The sequence below is a fragment of the Sciurus carolinensis genome, chromosome 12, assembly GCF_902686445.1.
Source record: "Sciurus carolinensis chromosome 12, mSciCar1.2, whole genome shotgun sequence".
Classification (NCBI taxonomy): Eukaryota; Metazoa; Chordata; class Mammalia; order Rodentia; family Sciuridae; genus Sciurus; species Sciurus carolinensis.
The window spans coordinates 100822465-100835379 of NC_062224.1; the positions used below are offsets into that span (position 1 = coordinate 100822465).

General features: G+C 38.8%; 1 pseudogene; it reads left to right on the forward strand.

Annotated features, from left to right (window-relative positions):
* The first annotated feature begins 952 nt into the window (after positions 1–952).
* LOC124961439 (SANT and BTB domain regulator of class switch recombination-like) lies at positions 953–2535 on the forward strand (annotated as a pseudogene).
* The last annotated feature ends 10380 nt before the right edge of the window (positions 2536–12915 follow it).

Below are 12915 nucleotides of genomic sequence, written 5' to 3' on the forward strand. Positions count from 1 at the left end.
ACAAACACTGTGCCAAAAAATTAAGTAACAGTCTTTTGACACACTTTATGACTTTCCACATTTTGCAAGTTTTTAAGAGAGGGATTTATGCTTGTTAACAAAAATGTTATTCATTGCTTTCCAACAATATAAGATACATTCTTTAAAATAGGGTATATTCACTTAATAGACTATTTAAAATTCTTAAAATATGTAATGACTGGAAAGATTTTTGCTCTTGTCCAGTAATAAAGTACTGTTCCAAGCCAGTGGAAATTGTCAAGTTATATTTTTAAAAGGACAAAACCACGAGTCTCATTTAGACATAAAATAGACCCAAGTCAAAGATTTTTATTTAACCCATTACCAGTTATTAAATAAAGGAAATAAGCAGATATTATGACCAATTTGTAGTTGAAATTAAAGAAGCCCAAATTAATGTGGAGCAAATGAATAGTGAAAGAAACTTATGAATAGACACAATGGGCTTTATTTCTGGGACTGGAGAGAGGGAGTCTCTCCAAAGGACAGAAGTCATTCACAAGTCTGGAGACGAGAACTGTCTGTCTCTGTAATAACTTGTCAGTTATTTACAAAAGTACAGAGTTTAAAAGATAGTCAAATAAAAGTGAAGGGGCTGGTGCATTGGGCACCACTGCCCTGCTGTGTGCTGGGTCCTTAGGGCTTTTTGGCAAGATCAAGGGCAGCGCTGGCCACTGCAGGCAACAGAGGTGAGGCCAAGGGCTGTGGAGATGAGGAAACTGAAGTACAGAAATTCTCTGAATTAGTTAATGCCTTAAAGCTTAGAACCAGGATGCCACCTCGGACAGTAGGACTCCAGAATCTCCACCAGTAACCACTCCTTTTTCTGGGCTCTTCAGTATGTTTCAAGAGATGAGTCATGGATATTCAGAAAACAACAATTTCCCAAAAAAGAATCAAATGGCATGGAGCATGACCCTTGATCCATTCATTTGAATCCCTCCAGCCCATCAAATGGAAAGCCATGGCAAGATTCGTACCTGGATTAACACCCAGAGAGTGTGCCAAAAAAAGAGGTTTGATGAACCAGTGGACGCCACCTTCCTCCAGTGGCTGCTGGAGACAGCCTTTGAAACTTTAGCCACATGTATCAAATCCTCACTTCTTGACTTTCAAGGAGATTTTCAAGAGACTCCAGTTGGTCACAATGCAGTTTCCAAAACAAGAAGACATAGTAGAGCTTCCAAAATGAATCGTTCTTCAGAAAGTGAAAACTGTACTCATAATAGCAGTGGAGAAAAGACAAGAATCCTAAGGGCCAAACATGGTAACCCTTGCAGGTGATGAAGGAAAAGCATGAAAGATTTTATATGCTCATGAGATCTGATAATCAGAAATGAAGTTCTCTGCTGGATCTTCTCTATGGATGCCCAGTATTAGGAAGAGATGAACACTTCAGTTCATGGTGATAAAATATTTTAAAAGGAACATGAAGGAGAATAAAGATTGTGCGATGTCCACTTTAGAGCCAGAAGATGTCATTTCAATTCTCAGTTCTTCAAAGTTTTTGAAAATGGAGTCATTAGTTCAACAATGTACTGCCACAAAAATATGGATGTCATCGTAGCTTCCCCATTCAGCATGAACACACATCTTCTTAACAGGTAGAGCTGCTCTGTTCACACCCACTGAAGTCGATGATTTAAAGGACAAGTTTAGGAGTAAACATTTTGTAAGATTGAGAGACCGCTCGATCCTGAGTACTCAAATTCAGATTCCTGGAGTATTGCAGCAGTATTATAAAGATGCTCTTTGTGTAAGAAAGGTCTAACTAAAAGAGCAAATAGCAGGATTCCTTTCATTCCAGGAAAAACTGTTGTGGGTCCAGGTGGAAATGTTATCTATAGTCACATAACAGATAAGACTTAGGGTGTTCCTGAGTATTTGAAGAGTCCTTTTGAAGAATTAAGTCTTGAACAAATGTGTATGGCACTTGGGGGAACAGTCACCTGGCTGGCTTGTTCAAGATGTTATCAGGTTTTTCTCTGTATTGAGCTTCCACAATGTCAATGCCACCTAGAAACAGTGGTTTATATCATACAGCAAGTTCACTGGCACTGGTTGGTAGTAGCAATTAACCCCAGTAACCAAAAGTTTCTTCAGTTTGACCCCACTGGGTTTACAAAGGGCTTAAAGCAAGAGACCACATGGCTGTTCTTCGTGATCCAGGTGACGGTGAGGATCTGCTGCCCTGGGCAACTAAGAGAGACTGGATAATCTGTCTGCACAAGCACCAAGATGTCACCATTGTGCCTTCTTCTAAAGATTCACTTCATGATCCTGGGGTTGGATCCTATGATAAAAAGGGTCCAGTCATGATGTTTTACTGGAGCCAAATAGACCCTGGGGCAAACTGGGGAGCTCAATGCTTTCTTGTCACTCAAAAATGACTCTGCAACTGTAACAGCAGACAATTTATTTTCAGAAGAAGAAGAACATACCACCAGATCAGAGGTCACTGAAGATGAAGTTAGCGATGACAAAGTTTCCAAGAAGCAAAGTACCGGGTTCTGAGATGGAATCTCATTTTTCATGCAAGGGTTCCATCTGAAGCTTTCGGTGCAGGGGATGGGAATCAGCTTTCTCCATCTACCAGGTAGGCTGCGACATGAAAGAAAAAGAAATGGAGGTTCCATGCAGATTTCCTGGCACCCATACGGGACACTCAAAATGGTCAACAAAGTGCAGTGTACTGAGAAATGGTCCTGAGTTCCTACCCCAGGTGTGAGCTAACGTATGCTTCATATTAGATGAAATGTGATCAGAGACCATTTGAAGCAGCACTGCAATGAATCGTTAAATAACATTCACCAAAGTCAGATTTTTAAAAAGTTAAAAGCAGGATTACTATACAACTGTAAAAAAAAGTCTCCCCCCTCCAAAAAAAAAAGTCCTTGTAGCCGTGCTTCTCATTTTTCTCTTTCATTATCACCTTCCTAAGGACACTTTTTAGATATTTTTACCTAATTAAATTAAATACATGAAAAAGATTCAATTAGTTAGAGTTGAATTTTGGAGGATCACACACCAGGACAATAGTTAAAGATAATGTTTACCTCTCACCATCCAAAATTCACCCCCTTTGGGAAAATTAAGTACTCATGTCCTGTAAGACAGATAACCCCCAGAGTCCCCAATATTTGATTGAAAGAATATCTAGTAGTTGCTATAGCCTATTTCAAAGTCTTTAATTATCTCTCACAACAATGTCATTTTTAAAAACCTGTGTGTGTGTGTGTGTGTGTGTGTGTGTGTGTGTCTTAAAGTTTATGCTACAGGTCAGTAAACTGCAGTTCAATTTGCACATGGAATCTGCCGACTTTTGTAAAAACGGTTTACTTGGAACATAGGCACAGACATCGTTTATGGATAGTCTCATTTCCTCAGCTGCTTTTACACCACACAGCAGAGTTGACTGGATGAAACAGAGTCCTCAGGACCCACAAAGTCCCAAATATTTACTATTTGTTTACAGAAAAGTTTTCCAACCTCTGGATTATACTAAACTGCTGATAGAAATTATTTCTGGGTAATCAGGTAATGAATTTTTTTTCTTTAAAAAACATGTTTCCTATAAACGTTTTACTTATTGATGAGACAAAAGCTTTTTTTCAAATTATTTATTACACATTAATTATGTATAAAGCACTTGAGAGAGAGAAGCGAGCAATTGGGCTCCTGACTTTTAAAAAAATGTTTCCAATCTAGTGTTGCTCAGATAAAGTGGTGTGTTTGCTATAGCAGAGTTGTTGTGCTTTTACTGAAGTAAGCTAAAAATAGGAGGTCTAGATAAGCTATAGGGCAGGGGTAGGAGAAGGTATTTCAGTTCATATGATTTGGTTCAATGTAAATTTCTGGGGTAATTTGACTTTCTGAACCGTAGTATTAAAAAAAATCAATTTAATAGTCCATCATGACTGAAGTATTTGCTTTGAATTATTATTAAAATTACAAGGGGGAAAATGTGCTTGGTCGCAGTTTCTATTATCTCTTCATTCAGATTTTATACCAAAGGGCAAAATTCAAAATTACCTTAAAAGCATGAGAAGATGTCATCCAGATATCTCATTTTTCAGGACTTACACCAGCCTGATTCATAAAATCTTTTTCTAAGTTCTGAGATATTGTAACTTTCTAGCAACTCAAGGAAATTGAGTTATATTATTTTATTCAGTTCATTCTCTCCAGCTCCCAGGAACTTACTTTTCCTGGGATACTCCTGAATAATAATACCTTTGTTCCCTTAGAAACTGTTCTGCATAATATGGAATTCTTGCATACTTAAAACCACCAAGATCCAGACAAAAGATATTTCTCATTGCTTAATTATAAGAATTTGAGAACAAGGGCCCTGCAATCCAGGATGTTTACAGAATAAGAATTTTATCTATTTGTAAGATAAAACAAAGAATGAGTCTTGAGAGGGATCAAAAGATTCATGGTTTTGGTTCAAAATTCTCCGGGAAGTAACTGTAAGACTACTAACCTTAAATCCAAGGCAGCTCAACAATCACTCAAGGACCTAACATATTGGTTTTACCTAGCATGTGGTCATAATTCACGAATGTGTTCAATCAGTTGTGAGGTGTGACTCCAGTCATTGGTCACTAATAAAGGTTAAATACTGGAGTTTTCAAATTATTTACTTCTTTGCCAGAAGTTAAAACTGATTCAAAGAGATCCCCATACAAACTGTTCTCACTCACTTGCCTTCTAAGATGCATTGCTGGATAAGCAAGAAAGAAAGTCATGAAGGCCAATGATGTGGACATTCCGATGGGAGGTGTCTGCATGTAACCAACAGATGTCATTTGAGGAAATGGAGTTCAAACTTGTAGCCAAATGGAAAGAATCAATGAGGAGGGAGAAGAGGAAGACAAAGTAGGATGGATGGAGGTGGAGGAGGAGGAGAAAAAAGAATTTGTGGAATGAGAAGGAAGGAGACAAAGAAACCAAGAGAGCAAAGTCTCAAAGGAGAGTGTGATGGGCAGAGTCAATCACTGTTGAAAAATTAGGTAATGTGGCTGATGTGAGGCAATCAGATGCTCCTGGGCTGGCATCAAAACTGAAAATGGAGAAGAGTTAAAGGAAAGGAAATAGAGCATCTGCAGAACCTCCCTTGCTGAAACTTGGCCTTGCTGATGGGAGATGGATAGGTTGGGAATAGAGAGGACACTGTGCAGCCTTTCTAAGGACCAGAGACAACCAGGCTCTGTTCCTACATAGGGCAGAAGGATACAGGATCAGTAGCAAGGATTGGTCTTGAACAGGAAAAGGCACACCTCTTCCTCATATATGGAGAAACAGGAGATAGGAGGAACAGGAGATAGGAGGGTGTGATCTGGAAGTCAATTGATTGTGGACAGAAATCCAAGGTAATCACAGCCTGTAGCCCAGCAGGAAGGCATAGCCAGCCACTAGGAGGGTGGGGACTAGAGTGGGACACAGGCAGCTATTGTAGAAAGTGGGCAAGGAGGATGAACAGAGACAGAAAAATTGAGGAAGGAAAGTCGGAAATAAAAGAGAAAAAGATCACCATATTTGAAAATGTGTATATTTTCCAGAAGAGGAACCAGGAAAGATATCCAAGAGAAGAGTCACAGGAGTGAGTGGAAAATTGCATTGTCATAGAAGCCTAAGTGAGGGAAATATGGGGCTCACCAATAGAACCAAATGCTACAAAGAGCTTTGGATGGGAAATATGGAGAAAAATCCACCTGGTTTTGTAGCAAGAAAATCACTAATAATTCAGAGTTTTTCCATAATGGTAGGTTAAAAACTACCAGGTTTCATGCAGTACTAGTAAGGAATTGATTGTTATGGGAATACTTCACCTTTTCAAGAATTTCAGAAGTGAACCAAGTATGAGATAAGGGTAAACAGTTTGGAGAGATGTTAGGGTTGAGGTCTTTTTATACATGGGAAAATCGAATAAGTGTGTATGTTTGTGTGTGTGTGCTTGTGTATGCATATTTTTGTGCATGTGTATGTTTGTATTGTGTTGATGTCACGACTCAACTCAGCTGCCTTACAGGATTACTGTATGGATTTTTAAAAAGCACTTTATAGACTTAAAAGTATCATGCTAAACATTACTATTCTCATTAAATGGAAATTCTCATTTACTGACTGTACAAAGCATTAATTTGTCTTCTGCCATTCAAAATTCCTTTTAGTGATTTATATGAACACAGACATCAATCAATAAAAAACTTTATCTTCAGGATTCTCTCCTCATAACCACTAACATTCTTGACAGTTCTGAAAAATGAAATTCCCAGACAATGAAACAAATAGTTGCCATCTTAAAACTTGAGTAGAGAAAAATAGAAAAATTATATTAAGCCGAAGTTTATGGTCCTGGCACATCTGCAGGTTATGGGGCAACTACCGACTTGGGGGATTAGCTTGCTTTTTTTCCTACCTGACTTTGGGATATGTTGTTAATTTAATGAAACACATTTCAGCTGCGTAATGCCCAGGTAAGTCTTAGGTCAAGTTTAAACTTAAGCCTTTTATCACACTCTGACAGCAGGAAAATATCTTCTAGAAAATGCCATTATCAGGAAAAAGAGCAATGTGTTTTGCTTTAGGCTTTATGGCTTAAGGGTTTTTTTTCACATTTTAAAAAGCACTAAGGAGCTAAAAAAAATTTGTAACTAATAACTACTAAAGTAATTAAATTGTGCATTGGCCAAGATAAATAAAATTCATTATTCAGTAGTTTTGCCTTATGCTCTAAGATTTTGTCTAATTTTTTTATTAGAATAGATTTTCAAACCATCAAGTTTGCATGAAATCAGTGGCCTTTGGAATAGAACAATTTTGTTTTGTTGCTTTTTTATAAATTTGGAAACATGAGGTTTAGCCAGTCTCTATATGAATTTCTTCATAAAAAACAAAGATGATAAAAATTATCTTGCAAAAACAAGCACAGTAAGCCTTGGCCATGCCCTTACTTTCATGAAGCTTTGACCATTCAAATGACACTATTAATAAAATATCATTTCCAGCTCTTAAACATTGAAAAACTTTGGCTCTCAGAGATTACCTGTGGGTTTGAAATAGAGAACCTATGGAAATTTTGGAATTGGATTCCAGGTCACAAAAAGGTGAGATGAGAGATACAACAGATTCTTAATGCAGGTCCCTTTGGGGAGAAGGGAAAGCAAGATGGAAGTTGGAATGCTTGAACATTATTTTCATTCATTTGTCATCACCCTGAAAATGCACTGGATTCTGTAAATTTTGAAAGCATTTTTACACATATTTTAAAATATATCAAAATGATCCTCCTCTCTAGACTCCTTTTGTACGAATTAATAAGTAGTTAAAGCTGCATTTTAGAAACCAGAAAAAAAGATAACCTTATTTAAACCCATATTAGCTTAAGTGAGGCAGCTTCAAATTGGTAGCCTTATATAAAGCTATCAAATGTAGTACTTGGCTATCATTAATTTCCCCACAGCTAGTGAATTTCCTACACTATTGCCAAAATAAATAAAATAATTAAAAATCTAGCTTAAGTGAAAAAGATGCTTAGTAAGGAATAAGGACAACCCTTTGTGCCAATCTTGTATAAGAATCACATTGGCAGCAAGTCTTCCAAGACTTGCTTGTCAAATGCCTCTGTCTGCTGAAGCCATGAACAGTTTAGCAAATGCTCAGAGAAGAATGAGTCACGGCCAATACCTGCCACATGCATTATCCTCAAGGTAAATGCATGTCATGAGACAAGGCCACAGAGTCCCGAAATAGTCTGAGCCTGTCACTTAGTACCCAAAATAATTATTCAAGAAATAGTTCTTTCTAAAGGGACAAATTACCCCATTAACATAATGACACTGTCATGAGATTGTTGGATAGTGTTTTTTTTTTTTTTAACAATTTCTTGGTAATAATCACCCTGACATGAAAATTATAAATTAAAATTACATAAGTTAACAGAGTCAAGAATTGTTTTCTAAAATCTTTTCTCAGTTTCAGTCTAAGTTTGAAATAACTCCCACATAAGAGCCACAGTGGGCGCTGGTCAGGAGAATTCATGGCAAATGGAAAAGCAAGTGCCTTAGAAAAACCAGGAAGACTTTGGGTTTCCCTGTAGAAAAGCCAGAAATCCCACAGTGTAGATTTCCACATGTGCCCAGGAGAGACACGTCCTATTACGGAGTACCTGCCAGGGACAACTGAACACAGAACTTTCAACATAAGTCAATTATATTAGTTTCTAATAGTTGAAGTTTGCCAGGTCTATTAGTTTTCTTGAACCGCCATAACAAATTCCCACAAACTGGGTTTATTCAGCATGAATTTATGGTCTTCAATTCTGGAAGCTGGAAGTCCAATACCAAAGTGTCAGCAGGGTTGGTTCCTTCTGAGGATTCTGAGAATCTGTTTGTTCTATGCCTTTCTTACCACTCTGGCAGTTACTGGCAATTTCCAGTGCCCTCTGGCTTATAGGTGCACACCCTAGTCTCTGTTGTCACTGTCACATGCTGCTCTCTTCCTGTTTATGTCCATGTCCAAATTTCCCTCTTCTTATATGGACATAAGTCATTGAATTAAGGCCCACTTATTATTATAGTCACATTTACCAGGAGTTAGGATTTGGACATATCTGGGGTGGGGAGCACAGGTCAGTCCACCACTCTAGATTTCTCGAGTGCCACATAGCCATTCATCACCAGGATAATCTGGAATCTTGTGGCACAACCTGGAGGAAGCACAGAATATTAAAGCAGAAAGCAACCTTGGAAATCACAAACTTGACTGCCTTACTTTATAGATGATTGGCAGATCTTTCAATCAACCACAGAACTGAGACCCAGGGTGCAACTGTTGTGAGGGATGAGGCAAGTGAATTGTTTTTGTTTTCTAAGTACTAAGTAGTGAGGATGATTCACTTTCCTTATACACAGGATTGGTGAAAGACTGCACCCGTAATCCCCTCTCTCAAACTCACTTGTAGTTCATGTGAAAGAGAAGGTGGGAGAGAGCTAGAGGTGCTCAGAGTTGTCAGTGACCCAAGACTCATGTCACCTCTGCCTCTAGGGAAATGTGCTAAGCATGAGAATGTCATCCAGCTGTGCACACAAGTACGAAGCACCTTCATTCTGAAGAACTGCTTCAGCAGGCAAAGCTTATGTGATAGACCCATGCACTTTCCAGTTTCCAGATGCCTGCAGAATGGCCCTAGAGAGACAGTCTTAACTCCCCATCCCTTTAGCTGTCACTATTTTTCATTCTGCCTTTTTAAAATGTAGCAATCTTTGAGTCTGACCCAAACAGCAGAGAAATGGGGGAAGCAAGAAAAAGAATTTGAGAGAAATATGCAAAATTGTCCAACAGAGCACAACTTGAAGCAAGGTGGCCTATCAAGGGCTGCATGGAGATTGAAGAAGATGTGTAAGAGGAAGAATCAAAGTCTTCCCATGTCCCATGGAAAACCCAACCCAGACCCAAAAATGATTGTCCTTGCTCTATCTTATATATGTTATAAAGAGCAGGAGAAAAGAAAGACACAAAAGTATCAGAGGCCTACTAGTTACCACGAAATCTGCAGGAAGAAATATTTCATTTTACCATCACAATCTGAAGCATCAGGGTCCCCATTCCACAGATGAGGAAACTGAGGATCAGAGTATCTGAGAATTTTTCCCATCATTACACTGCTAGTTCCTGATGGAGCTACAATGAAATTCAAGACTCTCTAACCCCAAACAGCTCTAACCAAAAAGAAAAGTGAAAAGAAAAACAAGAAAACCCTTGTTTTAGGTTGCTGCTTAGAGGCTGAAACTTCAAATGCTTTCTGGATATAAACATTTTCTTAAGAAGAATTTTAAAAATAGGATAGATGGAAAAATATAACTCGATGCTGCTGTTGATTAATGTCTTGAAGCCCTGTATAAAAAGAGGACAGTGTAAGAAAATGAAGAAAACTATCTGTGGATTAGTTTAATGGGATGTGAGGACTGAAAACTTATGTAGGACTTCACTGAAATTCAAGACTAAAATACTTTAAATCAACAGAACATAACCAGACCCATTTTTTTTTTTTTTTTGTCTGCATTTCATTTTATCCTTTTTAAGATCAAGGCTACAGAGTTCTTGATCTCAGCTGGGGGTAAGGCCTGAGCTTCCAGCAAGCCAAGGCTGGAATGCTGCCATTTCTGTATGGTATTAGCAGGCAGGGGTGCATGTTCAGATTTAAATACAGGATCCACAGTATTATCCCCAGATGGGAGAAAACGTCTTGGAGGTTCCTTCAGGGCCGGGCACCAGACAGCTGTAATGTAAGGACAACTGTAAAGAGAACAGAAAAACAATCCATTCTGTTACACTGGCCCCAGTGTATGTCATCTGAATGGAGACAGATAGCTTTATAGGCGTAGTCTGCGTTTATTGGATATGATGAAATCTTTCTAAACAGGGCCATTTCTTCACTTGTAACAGTTGTCATAAAACCCTTATCAGACGGAAATAAAGTCTTTTCAAAATTGACTTTCCTTGGTGGAAAGTCAATTTTCCTAGTGTGTTAAGCACGTTCTGAGTGCTGTGTCTCCATGTCATATATCTTAAGTGGTGACCAAAGCCAATGCTCTGCCTTAAGCTTATTCTTAGAAGGCCTGAGACTGTAAATCTAACAGTCTATCCTCATGACTCCAGACGTGACCGCCATAAACTCCTTCGTAATGGGTGACTAGCTAACACCTTCCTGAGCCTGTACACCATGTCCCAGCCATTCTTTCTTTCTCTGTCACGAAGTATATCTCTCGTGTAAATTCATCCAAGTGGGCTAATTGTCTTTGTCCTTTTTTCAGCTTGTCTCCAACTCCAGGGCTCCTTCCATTCAATGGTTGTCTCTGCATTCATCCCTAAGCCTGAATTTCAGACTTACAGTTTATGCTGTCTTGTGGACATCTCCACAGCTGGTCCCAGGGGGATCTTGTAGACAGACTAGCAGGATGACTAGGAGCACACTCCTTAGTGCCAAGTAGATCATGAGTCAAGTTCCAGCACTGCCTCTGCTTGTTATGAGACTTGGCTGCTGACTCCTTCCTAAGCTTGGGTTTCCATATCGACTGAATGGGAATCAGATGGCACCTGTGCTTCATGAGATGGTTTGGAGATTTAATATAAAATAATCACAGAGTGTGGAGAGTGGGAGCGTGGATCATGGCCTCAAACTGCCTCATGGCTGCATTTGCACTGGGAACCTCCTGTGCAAAGTGCAGGTCAAGATTGCCCAGTTGCTATGGTGACCCCCCAGCCTGAGGAGGCTCTGTGTAAAGACACGGGAGCTATATCAGTCTGCACCTTGAGCTCAGGCACCAGCTGCTGGGATAGAAAATTCTGGGCGTAATAAGATAACCACATTGTCTCACAAGTGACTTTGACCTTTCAGCCTGTCTGCTTTGCAGAAAGTTTCCCACGAATGACCTATATATCTAAACATGCTGTACTAGCTCCAGGTCATTGTTTCTTCATTACAGGGTGATGTCCTACCTGGCCCCAGCTTTCTCTCTATAAGTGTTTACCTTTTCTAAACCCCATCGCCCCTAGCCAATTTCTGAATCAACGGCCTTGCAGTTTGTGGAAACAGCGAACCTGGCCTTGGTAAGTGCTTCATTAATAATAAACAATATTAAACATGAAACCAAACTCATTATCTCCACCGGCAAACCTGTGCTTCTTGTCCTGCCCCATCCTCCTAAACTCATTCCTTTCCATCCACAATAAATCCATTACATTTGTGCTCATCTCCATTCTTCTGTTTTCTTGCCTTTTTATCATACAGAAAAAGAAAAATTACATGAAATTATAAATTAATATTTTTTCTAATGTAAATTTTGCTAAGTTGAAATGGGATATCAGAAGAAAGACCTATTTGCAATAGGAATTGCTGAAATAGAAAGTAAGATGGATCTTCATTTGAAGACTCAAATTTGGCAAAGTCAAGAAATGATCACTAAAGATTTTACCTCATTTTAGTGAAAAGAAAATTTATCTAGGGGCTAGGGCTCAGTGGTAGAGTGCTTGCCTTGCACGTGTAAGGCACTGGGTTTGATCTTCAGCACCACATAAAAATAAATAAATAAGGAAATTGTGTCCATCTACAACTAAAAAATATTTCAAAAAAAAAAGAAGAAAAGAAGTGAAAATTTATCTTGATTTTATCTAATACCTGGATATAGTTCTCCATGATTCCTTAGGCCAGTGATGAGTTGTTAAATGTATCACATGGCCTTGAAAAGGATACTTGGGTAAAGAGGTCTATACAAAATAGCACTGAAAAATTTAAAAAGCCAACTCATGATAAAAACAAAGAAAAACCTATACCTTTGTCCTTTGTCCACCTGGAATATGCTCCAGCAAAGGGGCTGTGGCTAAAGTCATGAACTCTAGGACCTGTACCAGCTCTGACTCCTCAGGCTGTCTGACCCTGAGCAAATAACTATAATTCTGTGCCTTGGTTTCCTCATCTATAAAATGAGAATAATAAGAATAACTAGGTTTGTGTTAAATAAATCTAAAGCACTTGACAAATGTTGGCCGTTGTTTTTATATGCTGTTTGTGATGATCAAATGAAACATTTGTAATCTATGAAAATTTTTTAAAAAATTAAGATCAGTGTGGTAGTCAGCTTTTCTCCACTGGGACCACAATACCTAACCAGAACAACTTAAGAGACGGAAAACTTTATTTTGGCTCATGGTTTCAGAGTCCATGTTTGGTTGACTCCATGTTTGGCAGAATATTATGGCGGAGGAAAGCTGCTTAGCTCATGACAACCAAGAAAGCAGAGAAGAAGGAAGGGGAGGAGGGGGACACAGGGAAGGACATACCCCAGTCACCTGCCTCCTCTAGCCATGCTCACCTGCCCACAGTAACCA